Genomic DNA, 14,996 nt, shown 5'->3' with positions numbered 1-14,996 from the left:
CTTGTCAGGACAGAAGTGCCTCTCGCAAATGCGGCCTATGTGAGGTTTATATGGGCTGATGATATGAGGTTTGGTGGAACAGTAAGCTGTGAGGAGGGCACAAAGAGACTGCAAAGGGCGATTGACAGGTTAAGTGGCAGCTGGAATATCATGTGGAGAGAGGTGAGGTTCTTCACTTTGGCAGGAAAAATAGAAACACAGAACATTTCTCAAATGGTGAGAAACTATTAAATGTTGGTATTCAGAGGGATTTGGGTGTCCTTGTACACAAATCACAGTAAGTTAACATGCAGGTACAGCAAATGGAGTGTTGGCCTTTATTGCATGGGGGTTATAGTACAATAGTGAGGAAGTCTTGCTGTAATGGTACAGGGTTTGTTGAGCCCACACCTGGAGAGAGACGGAGTGAAGGAGAAGGCGAGGAATAAGAAGTCCCAAAGTTGTTACACCGGGTGCATTATAAAACAAAATCTGACACCAAACCCACATAAGGAGAGATTAAGGCTGATGACCAAACGCTTGGTCAAAGAGGTTAGTATTAAGGAACGTCTTTCAGCAGGAATGAGAGATAGAGAGATGGAGAAGTTGAGGGAAGGAATTCCCCAGTGTTAACAGGCAGTGACATTAAGTGCTGACTCCCGGTAGGGATTTGTTTGGAAAGGGTATTGATGTTTACGGAGCCGAAAGAGCCCGATGTGGAGAAGGAGCAAATCATCCATGAGCGGAGTGACTGGACAGGACAGGGTCGAGCGCCGAATGGCCTCCTTCTGTCTTCGTAAGGGCTTTATTAATATCCCTGCCAATGCATTGATGGTTTTCTGTTTCAAAAAAAATGACCAGCTTGGGGTTCTCTCTAAAACATCCCGCCAGCCTTGGAACGACTCACGGATTCATGTCTAAGGGAACTGGCCAATTGTTCTGGTAGAATTTCCCCCTTTGTTAATGGGTTAATAATGCAGATGGGATGCTGTGCTTTATAAACAGGTCTAGAGTGTAAAGGTACTAAAGTGATGCTAAACCTTAAGAAAACAATAGTTTGTCCTCGGCTGCAGTATTGTGTCAAATTCTGGGGCCACACTTTAGGAAGGACATGGAGGCTTTGGTGAATGTACAGACGTGATTTATTGGAATGGTTCCTGGATGAGATTATTGCAGTTATGCTGATAGACTGGAGAAGCTAGGCTTGTTCTCCTTAGAGCAGAGAAGATTAAAAGGAGATTTTATCAAGGTGTTTAAAATAATGAAAGCTTTAGATGGAGGTAATAAAGAGAAACTGTTTCCAATCGCTGAAGGATTGATAACCAGAGAGCACAGGTTGAAGGTGATCAGCAAAAAAAAACATTGGCGACATGAGGAAAAGGGTTTTTTTCACATAAGTGTTTCAGATTTGAAATGCAATGTCTGATAGTGATGGCGACAGATTCAATAGTAGCTTTCAAAAGGACAAGTGGAGAAATCAGTGAAAGAGAAAAAAATCAACAGGCACTTGGAGAGGTTTGAGTTGATTAGGGAATGCCAGCATGGATCTGTTGAAGTAACAGAGAAGGTTACTGAAGGGAATGCAAAGGATTTTATATGGATTTTAAGAAAGCGTTTGACAAAGTAGCGCATACAAATCTGGTTAACAAAACTGAGGCTCATGGAATAGGAGGGCCTGAGTCAGCTTGGATCAAAAATTGGTGAAAGGACAGAAAACAGCGAGTTGTGGTAAATGGTTGATTTTCAGACTGTAAGATGATAGACAGCAGTGTTCCCCAAAAGTCAGTGCTTTTTGTCAAAACTTGCCGATGATACCAAACTTGGAGAAGATGCAAACAGTGAGGATGACACCAATCGACTACAACAGGACATAGATAGTTAAGCAGAATGGGCAGACAAGTGTCAGAAGGAATTTAATACAGGGAAATGTGAGGTGATGTATTTTGGCAGAAGGGATAGGGAGAGGCAATATAGACTTAATGACCCTGTTCTACAGAGTGTGCAGGGAAAGAGGTAGCTGGGGATACATGTGCATACATCATTGTAGGTGGCAGGACATATTGAGAAAGTAGTCAGCAAAGCATATGGGATCTTGGGCTTCATAAATTGAGGTTTTGAGCACAAAAGCATGTAAGTTATGCTGAAGGATTATAAGCCTCTGGTTAGGCCACGACCAGAACACTGCATCCAGTTCTGGTGACCACACTTTAGGAAGGATGTGAGGGTCCATTTGAGGGAGCAGAGGGGATGGTGGTTCCGGGGATGGGGTATTTTGGCAAGGTGGACTGGAAACAGCTACTTGAAAGTCAATCAGTGTCAGAGCAGTGAGAGTTACTGAGGGTTGAGAACAAATATGTTCACACAAAGGCAAACAGGGTGAGACTCCCAAATCTAGAGCCCCTTGGATGTCAAGGATCAAAGCCGGTACGATAAGGCACAAAAGGGAAGCTTATGTCAGATACCGAGAGCTCAATACCACAGAAGCCGAGATGAGTATAGATAGTTCAGGGGTGAAATTAAAAATCAAATTAGGAGAGGAAAGAAATGGCTGGAAAATAATATTACCGGGTAAAAGCAAAGAAATCACAAAGATGTTTTATGAATATATTAAGAAGAGGAGGATAGCTAAGGATAGTGTATTCGGGACCAAAAAGGGAATGTGTGTTTGAAGTTGGGAGATGTGGGCATGGTTCAACATGAATACGTTGTGTCTGTCTTTATAAAAGATGGGGAACGATGCAGACATTGTCTGCAAAGTGGAGGAGTGTGAAATATTGGAAGGGATAAACAGAGTGAGAGGGAAATATTAAGGTGTTTGATATATTTGAAAGTGGTTTAATGGTGAGGCCTGGATGCATTGGAACCAGTTCAGAGAAGGTTCACTCGGCTGATTCCTGGGATGAAGGGGTTGTCTTATGAGGAATGGCTGAACAGGTTGAGCCTAAACTCACTGGAATTCAGAAGAATGAGAAGCGATCTTATTGAAATATACTAAATACTTAAAGGGATAGACAGGTTAGATGCAGGTAAGATGCCTGTTTTGGTTCTGGAGTTTAGAACCAGGGCACACAATTTAAAAATATGGGGGAAGCCACTGAGGAAAGCAATGAAGAGAAATGTCTTTGCTTAGAGGGTTGTGAATCTCTGGAATACTCTACCCCAGTGGGCTCTGGAAGCTCAGTCTGGGAAAAAGACATAATGGATCATCAGCCATTATCGACTTGAATTGTGGACCAGGCCCGATGGGCTGAGTGGCCTACTCCTGTTCCGATGCTCCCAAGCTGCTGAAACAGTTTCTCCCAAACTACCCCATCAGTTCCACTTAATATCTCAACAACTTTGATCAAATCACCTTGATCCTCCTACATTCCAGGGAGTAAGTCCCTAGTCAGTGTACTATCACCTCGTAATTTAACCCTTGGAGTCCAGTTATCATTCTGGTAAATCTACGCTGCACTCAAATGGAAATGGACCCCCAAAGTCTCTTTGGACCTCCAGTGTTTCTAGCTTTTCACCTTTATAAAGTACTCTGTTCGAGACTTCTTTGCTGACATTGAACTCTATCTACCACAGTTTGCCCATTCACTTAAGATATTAATATCTCTTTGTCATTTGATGCTTCCAGCTACACTGCTTACAATGCTGCCTATTTTTGTGTCATTGGTAAACTTGGGTATGTGGCATTCGACCTCATCATCTTAAATCGTTAAAATATACAGCAAGTCTGAGACACACACGGGATTTGCACCAGTAGACAGTAATGAATCATTCCATCCTAGAGGTGTTAAATTCCAGATTTATGTTTTTTTTCAGAAAAAAACAGAATTCAAATTCACATCAGCCCAGTGTGGGATTTGAACTCCTGCTTTTTCAATCATCAGCTCAGGCCTTCAAATTAAAACGCATAAAAATAGATTAATTTTCCTAGTGTTATTGTCTGATTGTCTCAGGTTTTGTATATTGCTCCTTTCTCCTCTTCTTCCATGTGTCAGAAGTCTTTGAATTTTGTCAGGCATTGGTAAACTACTTCACGTGGTGTTCTGTAAATACCTTCAATTCTGTGTATCTGCAGGGGACACAATTCATATTCTCACCTTATTACATCAACCAAAACCTGCAGGTCCATTCAAACACCCCTATTTCCTGTCTCTGCAAAGATAGCTCACACTTCCACAATGCAGGAATGTTTGAATGGAAACAGCTTTTGACACATTTCCCAGCAGGTTTGCTAACACTTTTCAGGATGCAGCTGGATTCACTGAATGCCATAATCTGTTTCTCTGTCAAGTTTAAAACACTAACCTTACATTAATGAGGAGTCAGTCTTTGAAATAAATGTCCCAGTACTGTGATATCATAAAATGGCCACTGAAAACAAACCTCAAATATCTGCCTGATGTTCTGAGTGAGGAGGGAAAGAGAGAGAGACAGACAGAAAGAGACACAAAGAGGGAGACACAGACTGAGAGTGTGTCTCAGTTACAGAGAGTGATAGCAGGATGTTTGTCAGAGGACAGAGGAAGAGGAGGAGGCCATTTGACCCCTCAACCCTGTTCTGTCATTCAAAGAGATCAAGGCTGATCTGTGATCTAACTCCATATACCCATCTTTGCCCCATATCACTGAATACCTTTGTTCGCAAAAATCTATCAAACTCAGATTTAAAAATTAACAAGTGCCTCAGTATCAATTGCTGTTTGTTGAAGAGAGTTCCAAACTGATACCGCACTTGGTCTGTTGAATTGTTTATCCATTTCACTCCTGAATGGTTTTAGACTATGTTTAGATTTTAGACTCTGTCCACAAGTTCTAGTTTCTGCAGCCAGTGGGAATAGTTTCTATGTGTCTACCCGATCAGTTTCCCTTAATATTCTGAAAACTTTCATCAAATCACCCCTTAATCTTCTAAATTCCAGGGATACAGAGTAAGGTTCCATCTGCACTGTCACATTAAACACTCGCAAGTCAAGCACAGTGTGAGGTTAAACACAGAGTAAATTTCCCTCTGCACTGTCCCATCACACACTCCCAGGGCAGGGGCAGCATGGGGTTAGTTACAGAGTAAAAACAGGGCCCATTGTATTATAAACAGAGAAAAGGTCATGTGCAGTCCAAACTGAGACCGGGTGTAACGCAGCAGAAGCAGAGACACACACACAGATACAGATACTGATACATACACAAACAAACACACAGAGACTGCACAATCTGCACATCAGTAGAAATCAACCAACAGAACCTTCATAAAGTATCCCCATGTTCTGTCCAATCCTGTGTTGGGCGTTTTGTGTTCTTGTGTTTTCCATTTCACCAGACTGCTTCTATCCTCCCGAAGTCTGCTACTAGTCCCTTCCCTTTTTATTACATTGCACATGACACAAAGATTGGCAAACATTGAAGTTATGCCCTGTAAACACAAGTCCAAGTCATTAGTATATATTAAAAAGAGCAGTGGTCCTAATATAATCCTCCACTGTGTACCTCCCTCAATTCTGAAACAACCATTGTCCACTCTCTCAGCCAATGCCGTATCCACTCAGCCACTGCCCCTTTCATCCATGGAGCACCAATATTGCTAACTGGTCAGTTAGGAGGTCACTGCTCCCAGACCTCTCTGTTTGCACTCTCCCATCAAAGTTCCCCAGAGAGATACAGCAAGGATTAGATACAGAGTAATGCTCCTTCTACACTGTCCCATCCAACACTCCCAGGGCTGGAATATCATGGGATGGATACAGAGTGAATCTCACTCCACACTCTCCGAAACAGACAGAGAGAGAGCGACAGAAAGAGAGAAACGGAGAGACACAGACAGACAGGGTGACTGAGAGTGAAAGAAGGATATTTAACATAGGACATAGGAAGAGCAGGAGGCAATTTAACCCTTCAACCCAGTTCCAGAATTCAGTGAGATTTGGGCTCATCTGTGATGTGACTAACACCATATACCCGACCTTTGCACCTTATCTCTTAATACCTTTGGTTAACATGAATCTATCAATCTCAGATTTAAAAATTAACAATTAAGCCAGCATGAATCCCTATTTGTGCATTACAGGATGGATGTGATTGCAGGAGAGAGGATTCAGAGGATGTTGTCAGGACTGGAGAATTTTAGCTATGAGGAAAGATTGGACAGGCTGGAGTTGTTTTCATTGGAACAGAGGAGGCTGAGGGGATATTTAATGGAGGTGTGTAAAATGATGATGGGTTCAGATACAATAGATCGGAAGGACCGATGGAGAACAACCCAAGCTCTCCAATATATCCATATATCTGAAGGAACTGAAATAAAGACAGACAGAGAGAGAGAGAGAGAGAGAGAAAGGGGAAAGAGAGATATAGCGAGAGAGAGATAGAGGGGAGGGAGAGAGAGACTCAACGACACAGAGATAGGGCGAGAGAGAGTTAGAGAGAGGGAGGGGGATAGACAGTGGGAGGGAGAGAGGGGTGGCGAGTGAGGGGGTAGGGAGGGAGCGACAGGAAGAGAGAGTGGGAGGGAGGGAGGGTGCGAGAGAGAGTGGGGGAGTGGGAGAGAGAGATTGAGAGACAGAATTAAAGAGAGGGTGTGAGGGGGATATGGTTAGAGGGGGGAGAGAGAGTGGGAGAGAGAGAGGGGGAGAGAAAGGGGGAGAGAGTCAACCTGGGCCCCAACTTCATCAACATTTCTCCCTCTCTCCTGACGTTTCTCTCTCCAAACCTATCTCTAATATATTTGTGCACACAGCAGTAAAGGATTAAATCAAATTAATATATCTTTGGAATTGAGGAGGATGAAGGGAGATTGAGTTGAGGTATAGAAAATGATGAGGGACCTCAATAGAGTGGATAGGAAGGACCTATTTCCCTTGGCACAAAGGTCCATAAGCGGGGACATGGATTTCAAAATTTCCACAACCAATATCATGAAGGTATGATGGCTCCCGCAGTGGAATAGTTTGCTGGATGTTTAAAATGGAAGATATTCCCTCTGGATCTCTCCTGATGTTTCTCTCCATACCTATCTCTGATATGTATGTGCACACAGCAGTGAAGGATTACATCAAATTAATATATCTTACATTCTCCCTTTCAATCCACCCCAACAATCTCTCTCTCTCTCCAACCTTGTCCCTCTCAAAAGCCCTCTCTTCCTGTCTGTATATATAACCCTCTCTCCCTCTGTCTCCCTCCTAGTGTCAGGAGGGAGATAGAGAGAGGAGGACAGAGAGAGACACAGAAAACAACCTCAGCTTCTCCAATCTATCCACGTAATCCCTGGTACCTTGCTCGTGAATCTTTTCTGCACCCTCTCCAATGCCCCCACATCCTTCCTACAGTACGGAGTCCAGAATTCCAATAATACTCCAGTTGAGGTGAAACCAGTGTTTTCCAAAGTTCCATCATATCTTCCTTGCTTTTGTATTCTGTGTCTCTAATTATAAATCCCAAGACTGAACCCTTATGCCTTTTAACCACTTTCTCAACCTGCCCTGCCACAATCAGTGATTGGTGCACAAATACCCCCCAGATCTGTCTGTTTCTGCACCCCCTGTTAGCATTGTATTCTTTAGTTTAGATTGCCTCTCCTCCTTCTTCCTGACTGTGGAGGTGGAAGATGTGGGCATGGTTCAGAACGAATACATTACATCTGTCTACACAAAAGACGGAACGACACAGACATCGTAGTCAAGGAAGAGGAGTTTGAAATATTGGCTGGGATAAACATATTGAGAGGAAATATTAAGGAGTTTAACATCTTTGAAAGCTAATCATTCACCAGGCTGTTAAGCGGTGTCAGGGAGGAAATAGAGGAGGCTCTGACCATCATTTTCCAATCCTCTCTGGTTACAATCCGAACTACTGTCTTATACAAGTTCAACATAACTTCCTTGCTCTTGCAATCTATGCCCCTAATAACCCTCTCTCCCTCTGTCTCTGTCCTATTGTCAGAGATAGCAGGAGGGAGAGACAGAGAGAGAAAGGCAGAGAGAGAAAACGTTGAAGGAACTGTAGTCTGTTCCTAAGCTGTGCTGAACCTGCTCTCGGAGTGTTTTAGAATCTGATCTGTTTCAGTGAGATCACCTCTCATTCTTCTAAACTCCAGAGAATACAGGTCCAATTTACTCAGCCTCTCATCATAGGACAATGGCAGAGAAACTTAACAAATACTTTGTATCTGTCTTCACAGAGGAAAATACTAAAAGCCTCCCAGAAATAATGGAGAATCAAGGACCTAGTGTAAATGAGGAACTGCAAGATATCAATATTAGTAAAAAAAAGTACTAGACAAATGAATGGGTCTTAAAGTAAATAAATCCCCTGGACCTGATGATCTACATCCCAGAGTGTTGAAAGAGGTGGCTGTAGAGATAGTTGATGCATGGCTGATCATCTTTCAACATTTGATAGACTCTGGAATGGTTCCTGCAGATTGGAAGGTAGCAAATGTAACCCCACTATTTACAAAAGGAGGGGGAGACAGAAAATGGGGAACAACGGACCTGTTTGTCGAACATCAGTCATAGGGGAAATGCTCTAATCTATAATTTAGGATGTGATTACTGGACACTTGGAAAATAATGGTAGGATTGGGCTGAGTAAACATAGATTTATGAAAGGGAAATCATCTTTAACAAAGCTGTTGGAGTTTTTTGAGGATTAACCTCGTGGAATAGATAATGGGGAACTGGTGGATGTCGTAGATATAGATTTTCAGAAAGCTTTTGATAAAGTCCCGCACAAGAGGTTAGTAATCAAAAATTAGAGCACATGGGATTCGGGAGGGGGTTGGGGGGTAGACTGGCCTGGATTGAGAACTGGTTAATGGACAGGAAATAGAGGGTAGGAATAAATGGGTCATTTTCAGGTTGGCAAGCTGTGACTAGAGGGGCACTGCAAAGAGAGACAGAGAGATAGAGAGAGGTGAGAGCGACAGAGAGAAGTAGAGAAACAGACAGAGAGAGGCAAAGATAGAGAGAGACAGAGATAGAGGAAGATGCAGAGACAAAGAGAGACAGAGAGAGAGCAAAATAGAGAGAGTTGGAGAGGCAGAGAGAGAAAGAGAGACAGACAAAGAGGGAGAGATGGTGTGAGATAGACATAGAGTAATGTACAGAGGCAAAGAAAGAAAAAAGGGAGAGACAGAGAAAGAGGGAGAGTACGGAGAGAGAGAGAGAGACATAAACAGAGAGGGAGGGAGGGAGATACAGAGAAACAGAGAGGGAGAGACAGATATTGAGACAGAGAGAGAGAGAGAAAAACAGAGATAGAGGGAGAGAGAGAGACAAAGCGAGAGGGAGACAGAGGGAGAGACAGAGACAGAGAGAGACAGTGACAGTTGGAAAGGGAAAGAAAGCGACACAGAGGAGAGAGGGGGAGAGAGAGAAAAAAGGGAGAGACAGAGGGAGAGGGAGAGAGATACATAGGAGGGAGAGAGAGAGAAAGGCAGAGAGGGAAAGAAAGAGAGACAAAGAGAGGGAGTGTGAGAGAGAAAGAAAGACCAGTGAGAATTAAAGAAGGAAAGTACTGGAGGACTGCTAACGTTGTACCATTGAGCAAAAAGGGGAAAAGGGATAGACTGAGTATTTACAAGCCACTCAGCCTAACTTCAGTGTTGGGCAAATGATTGGGATAAATTCTGATAAACAGCAGTAATGGTCATTCAGAAAGGTGCAGATTAATCAAGCACAGTCAGCATGGATTAGTTAAGTGAAGATCGTGTCAGACTAGCTTGACTATATTTTTTTGTGGGGGTAACTAGGAAGGTCGATGAGGGGAGCAGCTCATCACCACCTTCTCAGGGAAATTAGGCAATAACTGCTGGTCTTGTCAGTGATGCCCAGATCCCGGGAATGAATTTAATACAGAGTCAGCGCCTGTACACATACAGTACACAATGGGTGCAAGGGAATGATTCACTCCTGTCTGGTACTGTGTGTCTCAGTGTCTCCATGTCTGTGTCTCTGTCATATTTAAAGCACTAACACGACATTAGTGAGGAATCAGTCTCTGAAATAAATGTCCCTGTGTTGTGGTAACATAAAATGGCCACCGTGAACAGACCGTAAGTGGCTGACTGATGTTTGTGGATATCCACAGATGTTCTGAGAGCAGAGGGAGAGAGACAGACAGACAGAGAGACGAAGTGGGAGACACAGACCGAGAATGAATTGAGACTATGTTTAGATTTTTAGACTGTGCCCACAAATTGCAGAATGCGCAGCCAGTGGGAATAGTTTCTCTCTGTCTAACACATCAGTTTCCCTTAATATTCTGAAAACTTACCTCAGATCACCACTTAATCTTCTAAATTCCTGAGATACAGAGTAAAGCTCCATCTACACTGTCCACGTAAACACTCCCAAGCTAAGCGCAGTGTGGGGTTAGACACAGAGTAAATTTCCCTCTGTACTGTCCCATCACACATTCCCAGGACAGGGGCAGCATGGGGTTAGTTACAGAGTAAAGACAGGGCCTATTGTATTATAAGTAGAGAAATGGTCTTGTGCCGTACAAACTGAGACCAGGTGAATCACAGCAGAAGCAAGGACCACTCCCAGGGCAGGAACATCATGGGATAGATACAGAGTGAATCTCGCTCTACGCTGTCCGAAACAGAGAGAGGGTGAGAGGGAAAGTGAGAAATGGAGAGACACAGACCGACAGGGTGACTGAGAGTGAAAGATGGATATTTAACATCGGACGAGGGGGAGGCAATTTAATCCCCCAACCCTGTTCCAGCATTCAGTGAGATCAGGGCTGATCTGTGATCTAACTAACACCATATGTCCCCCCCTTATCTCTTAATACCTTTGGTTAACAAGAGTCTATCAATCACAGATTTAAAAATTAACAATTAAGCCAGCATGAATCCCTGTTTGCGGAAGGGAGTTCCAAAATTGGAAAGAAATACAAAGGAATGATTGGACAGGCTGAAGTTGTTTATTTTTTGGAACAGAGGCGGATGAGGGGAGATTGAGTTGAGGTGTATAAAATTATGAGGGGCCTCGATAGCATGGATAGGAAGGACCTATTTCCCTTAGTTCAGAGTTCCATAAGCGGGGACATAGATTTCAAAATGTCTACAATCATGAGGATGTGATGGCTCCCGCAGTGGAATAGTTTGCTATTTGCTAAAAATGGAGGATATTCCCTCTGGATATCTCCTGATGTTCCTCTCTCCGTACCTATCTCTTATAGGATTGTGCACGCAGCAGTGAAGGATTATATCAAATTAATACATCTTACATTCTCCCTTTCAATCCACCCCAACAATCTCTCCCTCTCCAACCTTGTCCCTCTCTGAAGCCCTCTCTCTGTCTGCATATCTAACCCTCTCTCCCTCTGTCTCTCTCCTAGTGTCAGAGATAGCAGGAGGGAGAGACGGACAGAGGAAGACAGAGAGAGAATGTTGAAGGAACTGTACTCTGTTCCTAAGCTGTGCTGAACCTGCTCTGGGAGTGTTTGCTGGGCTACATTAATCGGCCGTGTATAGTCCTGTATAATGCTCTGAAGAAGCGGAGCATGTTCAGTACAGAACGGGTCAAAGGGATCGAGTCACTTCTGTCTGCTACTGGAAAGAGAGACTGACTATAACATCAAGGCAGCGTATGACCTAGTGGCGCATCGAGGAGCCCGATAAAAACTGAAGTCAGTGGGAATCCGCTGGTTGGAGTCATACCGAGCAAAAAGGAAGGTGGTTGTGGTTGTTGGAGGTCGATCATCTCAGTCCCAGGGCATCACTGCAGGAGTTTATCAGGGTAGTGTCCTAGATCCAATCATCTTCAGCTGCTTCTATCATCAATGACCTGCTCTCCATCATAAGGACAGAAGTCGGGATGCTCACTGATGATTGCACAGTGTCCAGTTCCATTTGCAACCCCTCAGATAATGAAATCCCAGCAGGAAATGCTGAAAATACTGAGCTGGTCAGGCAGGATCTGCGGAGAGAGAAACAGAGTTAGTGATTCAGCTCAATGGTTTCCAGATTTCCAGCATCCACAGTATTTTGCCTCAGATAATGAGTCAATCCATAAACACACGCACCAGGAACCAGACAACATTCAGGCTTGGGCGACCAGTGACAAGTAACATTCACGTCACACAAGTACCAGGCAATGACCATCTGCAACAAGTGAGAATCCAACCACCTACCCTTGGCATTCAATGCATTATCCCATCGCTGAATCCCCCAGCATCAACATCCTGGTGAAACATCGACATCAAACTTAACTGAACGAAACACAGCAATAGTTTCTTCACCCAGTGGCTGGTGGGTGTCTGGAACTCACTGCCTGAAAGGATTAGTGTAAAATGGGTGGTCGATGCTCGGCACAGACTGGGTGGGCCGAAGGGCCTGTTTCAGTGCTGTATCTCTCTGGGACTCTAAAGTATGGTAGAGGCAGAAACCCTCATCACATTTAAAAGCATCTCTTGGATATGTACTTGAAGGAATAACTTTTCCATATTTAAAGTGGGTAAGGAATAACTCTCCTCGCCTGCACTGCACCATCGAACAATCTCAGAGAAGGTACAACACGGGTTAGATACAGAGTACAGCTCCGTTTAAACATTCCCTATAGTGTCGGATTAACCCGAGTCACTCATTGTGCCCGGCTCAGCGTCAAGACTCACCTGGTTCAGTCACTGAGACGCTCCTGTATCACTTGCCTTAATGTATGCGGATGCTGGGTTTGGGAGCAGGACACGCACACGGGATTAGGACGACTGCTCATGTGGGGGGTAAGAATCATTAATCCCTCAGAGAATCAGAACAGACCAGTGAGACTCAGAAAAGTAAACCTGTGTTGAATTTGAGTGTCTTGCATTGTGGGATGCTTTAGTATTTGGTGAGAATGTTGTCCCAGACAAATTTTGACCCAGTGGGATGAATAGATACTATATGACTTTATTATAACAGTAAGGTACCGTGTGTACTGTAAATATGAACTGAAATAACAATGAAACTGATCAATTTTAAGCTGAATACCATGACTACAGTTATACCTGCTGTCCTGTGGGAATGTACATAAGACACGATGGGATGAAGTAAAAGCAGACACTGTTGAAATTGAGAGTTTGATCTTTGTGGGAACACAAGGGTTAAGTAAGTTAAAAATATTAAGTGGTAAATTCACTTGTACAAGTAAACATTCAACAGAAATGGATCTGGAATGTCCTATGTGCTGCATTCCTAAGACAAGATATGGACAGTAAATGACCAAAGGACTGGACTTACAAAAAGGCAGGATACAGAGAATAAAATGCAGTCTTTTAATGGCAAGAAATTAGGTACAGGTGAGGCTTGGAATGTAGAAGCAAATGCAATGTGTGTGTGGGGTGGTCCAGGCAGTATAGGAAAAGATATTGAACATACACAGGGATTGATCATGCAGGGAAAGACCCTAACACTGAACCCAGTGACATGGTGCACGAGGGGAGAGTGAGGGTCAGTCCTGGATATAAGGGGTCCCTTTCCTTTATCTGACACTGCAGTCCAGATAGCTGGGCCAGCTATTGGAAGCAGATCCCTCCTGAACGACTGATCATCGATCAGTGGGAACCTGCGGATATTAAAGACACAGACAAGGTTTTTCCAGGAATATACACTGGGATTTTAGAGTTATTTTACTGGAATTCTATGCAAATTCTATGTGTAATCTTGAACCTTGTAGTGCATGTGTAATGTTTAATTTCTGAAAGCCATACAGAGTAAAGCTTAAGGTACTCCAACAAACTCAAGATTATTGGCATTAATTACCTTATCGGGTCCAATCTGTCGTGAAGTTGGACAAGACATGTGAATAATTGCTTTTTAGTTGTTTGTCCTACCGTACTAGTGTAAATCGATTTGCAGCATCCCATCATATAATATACACTGCTCTCTATATTGTCTGAATGCAGACATAAAATATCCTCAAAATTTGCTATTCATTCCGGGGCAGACAGGTGAAGTGTTTATTTTGACTGTGATTTTGCTCGACACCTATTTATAACCAACATGGTGGGTGAGAGTGATAGACAGAGAGAGAGGGACAGAGGTAGAGTAACAGAGAGATAGAAAAGGAGAGAGAATAAAGAGATAGTGAGGGATAGAGACAGAAGCAGAGAGATAGAAAGTGCCAGGAGACCCATAGACACTTTAGAAGCAGGGGGACGAGGAGACAGGCTGTGTGGGGACCCTGGGGTAACGTTATAGATAGACAGGGTAGATGCAGGTATGATGTTTCTCCTGGTTGAGGAGTCTAGAAGCAGGGTACACATTTTCAAAAGAAGGGGGAAGCCACTTGGGGCAGAGATGAGGAGAAATTTCATTACTCAGAGGGTTGTGTATCATTGGAATTCTCCATCCCAGAAGGTTGTGGAAGCTCAATCACTGAGTATGTTTAAAGCAGAGATTGACAGATTTCTAAATACCAATGACATAAAGGGATATGAGGATAGTCTGGGAAAAAGGCATTGAGTGGATGATCAGCCATGATAGTATTGAATGGCGGAACAGGCTCGATGGGCCGAATTGTCTACTCCTGTTACTATATTCCCAAGCTGCTGAAATAGTTTCTCCCAAACTACACCATCAGTTCCCCTGAATATCTCAACAAACTTAATCAAATCACCTTGATCCTCCTAAATTCCAGGGAACACATCCCTAAGTTTGTGTAATATAACCACGTAATTTAACCATTGGAGTACAGTTATCATACTGGTAAATCTACGCTGCACTCAAATGGACATGGACCCCCACCTCCCACCTCCACCGCACCCCCCCCCCACCCCACACCCCGCGCCCCAAGTCTCTTTGGACGTCCAGTGTTTCCAGTTTTTCACCATTTATAAAGTACTCTGTTCTAGTTTTCTTTGCCTAGTTTTGTGTCATTGGCAAACTTGGGTATGCGGCATTCTACCACATAATCTTAAATAGTTTATAAATACAGCAAAACTGAGACACACACAGGCTTTGCACAAGGAGACAGGAATGAATTATTCCATCCTCGATGTTTTTTAATTCCAGATTTATGTTTCTTTGTCAGAAAAAA

The sequence above is a fragment of the Heterodontus francisci genome, unplaced genomic scaffold (assembly GCF_036365525.1).
Source record: "Heterodontus francisci isolate sHetFra1 unplaced genomic scaffold, sHetFra1.hap1 HAP1_SCAFFOLD_89, whole genome shotgun sequence".
NCBI lineage: Eukaryota > Metazoa > Chordata > Chondrichthyes > Heterodontiformes > Heterodontidae > Heterodontus > Heterodontus francisci.
This window is presented reverse-complemented; position numbering follows the sequence as displayed.